This window comes from Crocodylus porosus, unplaced genomic scaffold (assembly GCF_001723895.1).
Source record: "Crocodylus porosus isolate Cpor-Errol unplaced genomic scaffold, CroPor_comp1, whole genome shotgun sequence".
Taxonomy (NCBI): domain Eukaryota; kingdom Metazoa; phylum Chordata; order Crocodylia; family Crocodylidae; genus Crocodylus; species Crocodylus porosus.
The window spans coordinates 168,426,722-168,431,400 of NW_017728906.1; the positions used below are offsets into that span (position 1 = coordinate 168,426,722).

The following is a 4,679-nucleotide window of genomic DNA, read 5'->3' on the forward strand; positions in this document are numbered from 1 at the left end:
TTGTACACATCCAGCTGTTCTAAATAGTCCTTAATTCTTTCATCGCTGTTGAAAAAGGCATTGAGTACTTTAGCCCTTTTTACATCCTCTGACACTACGTTGCCCACCCCTCCTCCATTCAGTAAAGGACCCACAATTTCCCTGACTCTCCTCTTGTTGCTGACATACTTGTAGAAACACTTGTTGCCCTTCACATCTCTTGCTAGCTGCAGCTCCGACTGTGCTTTTGCCTTTCTAATTTCATCCCTCCATGCCTGAGCAATACGCTTATACTCCTCCCTAGTTGTTTGTCCAAGTTTCCACTTATAAGATTGTTTTTGTGTTCGAGCTCACTGATGAGTTTCTACTAAGCCAAGCTGGTCTTCTGCCATACTTGCTAGTCTTCCTGTGGATGTTTCGCTCCTGTCCACTTAGTAAGGTTTATTGAACATACAACCAGTTTCCCTGGATTCCTTTCCCCTTCAGATAGGCCTCCCAGGAGAATCCGTCCACCAGGTCCCTGAGCCAGGTGAAGTCTGCTTTTCTGACATATAGTGTACTTACTCTGCTGCTCTCCTTTCTTCCTTTCCTCAGGATCCTGAACTCAATCATCTCGTAGTCACTGCTGCCCAAGTTGCCATCTATTTCTATGTTTTCCACCTAGTCTTCCATATTTGTGAGCAGCAAGTCAAGAAGAACATGGCCCCTAGTTGGTCTCTCCAACACTTGCGTCAGGATGTTATCCCCAACACTCTCCAAAAACTTCCTGGATTGCCTGTGCACTGCTGTATTGCCATCCCAGCAGATGTCAGGGTGATTCAAGTTCCCTATGAGAACCAGGGCCTATGATCAGGAAACTTTTGCTAGCTGTTTGAAGGAAATCTCATCCACCACATCCTTCTGATCTGCTGGTCTATAGCGCCCCCCCCCATGCCATCACCTTTCTTGTTCTCCCCTCTGACCCTAACCTAGCAATTTTCAACAGGCTTATCTCCAGTTACATACTGGAATTCTGAGCAATCATACAGCTCTTTTACATAAAGTGCAGCTCTTTCTCTTCTCCTCCCCTGCCTGTTCTTCCTGAACAGTTTGTATCCATCCATGACAGTGCTTCAGTCATATGAGCTCCAGCCAAGTCTCTCTTATTCCAATCACAGCATAGTTGCATGGCCATGTGAGGACTTCCAATTCTTCCTGCTTGTTTCCCAGGCTCCATGCATTTGTGTACAGACACCTGAGGTAACTAGCTGATTGCTCTACTTTCTCAGGAAGAATGAGAAGGCCTCCCCTGTTGTGCCCTCCTGCTTGTGCTTCCTCCAGGTCACCCGTTTCCCCACTTATCTCAGGGCACCATCCCTCAGTGAACCTATTTTAAATTCCTCCTTGCTAGATTAGTGAACCTCTCTGCAAAGATGCTCTTCTCTCTCTTCATTGGGTATATTCCATCTCTTCCTAGCTCTTCCTCTTTATCTTCCCTTCTTCTTGAAACAACATACTGTGGTTAAAGAAGACACTAATTCCACTAGTCTATATCTATATTTTTTTATAAAGTACATTAGAAACATTATGATGTTACCTAGAGCAGGGCTATCAAAAATATGGCCCACAGACCTTTTCATCCAGCCCATGATGCTAATATGCATGTAGCATGCCACAGACTGACTTAACATGCTGAATTCAGTGCACACTGGCCTCAGCACTGGACCCTGCACATGGCCTTCAGGAACAGTCTAGGGTATATACTGCATGCAGTACCTGGAGACAGTCTGTTTTTCTTATCTGTCCTGTGGACTGTCTCTGTGCCACTCATCCAGCCTGCAGGGCCTGATGGGTTTTAGACTCCTAAGGCAGAGGAATTCAATCAACTTCTTTGGGCCAGTCAGGAGAAAACATTGAACTCTACGTTCAGAAGGTTTTGTTTTTCTTATGTTTGTCAAATTGAGTCTTTAAAAGGGAAGTCTGTTATTGAAATATTCAGTAATATGCTTCCTTCTAAAGGATGTGAGAAGCCTTTAGATCCTAAAATTAAAGCAGTCCAAAAAAGACAAATACTTGGGCTGAATGTGAAGTCTTTGGTGCACAAATATATACTCTTGATATTTCTTTCCTACAGAAAAACCAAACACGTAAAACCAAAGGTGTCCAAGCTGCATAAATCTTTCACAGAATGGATTCTTCTATGTATACGGCTTCTGAAGGAGCAAAAAGTGAAGTGTGGTTATTGTGTCAATACATGACAGGATTTTGGTATTTTTCTCAAGGACATATGTCTCTAGACAGGCTGAGGGAATATTTATGAAGCATGGCCTTGTTCTAACACTGACACTTTTCCAGCTGTACCTCCCACCACAGAGTAGGGGGAGGAAGGGCAAGCTGCTGATTGGTGTGGAGGCTGCTACAGAAAACACTGAAGCTTTCTGGCTTTGGAAAGCTTGAATTACTGACTGCACTTTGCCCGGGCTTAGGCAGAATAAACTGTATGAATGACAGGAAAACTTTTTGGGGTGTGTTGAAAGGACACAAGTACAAGTAGGTTTTCTTCTTGCTGAATGTACAGGTTGAGATTTGTGCCTTGTTTCTGGAATGGATTTGTTATTTACAGTTATCTGCTGCATTTTTCTTTTGAGTCTACAGAGAGGTAAGGAAGTAGTGATATTCTTCCCTTCTCTTTTCCTTTTTCCCCTTCTTTGGGAAGTTACAGACTCTGTATCCTCTACTGCTGAGCAGCTCTTTATCCATCAGTTGTTGTTCCTGTCCCAGAGGCAGCTGCCTCACTGTTGTTTGCAAAGCACTTGAGGATGAAAAGTGCTATATTGCCTACCTACAAATTTGAAAACAGATTCCAAAGATCCTGATGTTCAATTTACTGTAACAAGGGCTATTTGCATAATTTGGAACAGAACCTGGGTTTTGTAGTCAAACAAACCCAAAGTTAGGAGTGTTTGAATCTGGGGTGCTGGCTTGGGATCATATGTATGAGTAAGGAGGTATGTGTTTGTCTGTGAGTCTGTGTGTATGTGCAGTATTAATACTATAACCCTATACATTCGTTCTTATCAAGTCTGGTAGGTTAGTCAAATAGGTGAACAGATTTATGGGATTAAGTGACAGGAGTTCAAGAGTATTAGAACTTGAAGTTCATGTCGTCCAATGCAGCCCTAGGTGCCCCTCAGTCCTTTCTGATCCAACTACTGACCTGCTTGCTGCCACAGCCCTCCCCTCTGTTATCTGCATGGCTCTCTCAGTTCTTTCTCCCCATTCCCACTTATTACAGGGCTCTTAGAATTTACCTTAAACAATTATTTTTCTTTGTGGCCGGCATGAAGCCAAAACATAATTTTTTTTTGCTTTGTGTGAATCCTTGAGTACCAGTTCCTGAAAAGTTTCTCCATCTGCTGCCACTGAGACCTCTTCAGAGAAGCAAGACAAAAGTTCACTTAAAGCTTCACATGGGAGGGCTGAGAATAATTCATCTCAGTCCTCCTGCAAGAACAGCTGTGGTCAAAGATCAATAAACACTACCAGTTGCTCTAAGAGTTGTAAATAGGAAGAATTCCACAAAATAAAACATGCAATAGGGGTCTCTGTCCTTAACAATTTCCTCTAGCAGGAATCAAGGGGAGAGCAGTAATTAGGGGGAAATTTGTGTTTTTTTTCTTTCAGTGGTTTCACAAACCCAAATATATATTTTAGGTAGTGAGGAAATAACTGGAATGGGACAACATGCTGGCCTGCTATTAAAGAATAACTTATTTGTGCTTAATATGCTGAACAAGAACAGTTTATTCATGTGAAAATATAACCCCAACCCTGTTGCCAAGGTCAGTAAGACCTCAGGTGATCCGCAGCATAATTACTAGCTAGCTGTGCAAGGTTAAGCTGTGTGAGGCTAATTTAATTTACTCAGTGAGTGCATCTACATGTGCAAATGCTCCAGGGTGGGTTTACTCTAGAGTACCCGAGCAGGCATCTACTCATGCAGGGAAGCAGGAGCCCATTTGCTGCTCATGGCAGCAGTCTGCTCCCACCCCTCCTGGCCCTGCATTGGCCCCTTGCAGCAGCCAGAAGGAGCTCTAGGCTCCCCCTGGGTCCTAGCCCAGGGGCTGGCAGGGAACATGGGCCCAGGAGACAGCTCTCTCCTGGCAGAGTCTGGGAGATTGCTCCATGCCCCCAGGAGCTGCCTCCTGCTGGGGCAGGCCCTGCCACTGGATCTCAGGTGGAGTCAATGTCCCCCTGCCCCGGCAGAAGGGAGCTCCCAGCCCCTGCTCTGTGACAGTGGAGCAGGGGTTGGGAGATTCTTATTTCCCAGCTCTGGCTCTGGGATAGCAGAGTGGGAGCTTGAAGGATCCTATCTTCCAGGCCCCACTTCTCCCAGTATCAAACTTGTTGTCTGGCTTAGGGGTGTGTGTGCTGAGCTACTGGTGGGAAAGTTGTGAGCCCAAGTCTGGGTATGGACACAGTGGGTCCCTGGTGATCACGAGGAAACTTCTTTCTGATGAGATTGCGGAGCCACTGGTGATCATCTCTGAAAACTCACGGTGATCAGGAGAGGTCCTAGATGATTGGAAAAGAGAAAACAGAGTGCCTGTATTTAAGAAAGGGAAAAAGGAGGATCCAGGGAACTACAGACCACTTAGCCTTACCTCAGTCCCTAGAAAAATCATGGAACAGATCATTGACCACAAGATGAACATGAGCCT

The 4,679-nt window shown here is 44.8% G+C and overlaps 1 protein-coding gene across 1 annotated transcript in view; it reads left to right on the forward strand.

Annotated features, from left to right (window-relative positions):
• The first annotated feature begins 2,381 nt into the window (after window positions 1-2,381).
• SPATA13 (spermatogenesis associated 13) overlaps window positions 2,382-4,679 on the forward strand; it is a 121,322-nt gene continuing 119,024 nt past the window's right edge. The window contains exon 1 of the mRNA XM_019530168.1: window positions 2,382-2,617. The gene's annotated coding sequence lies outside the window, so the exon portion shown is untranslated. The remainder of the gene's footprint in view (window positions 2,618-4,679) is intronic.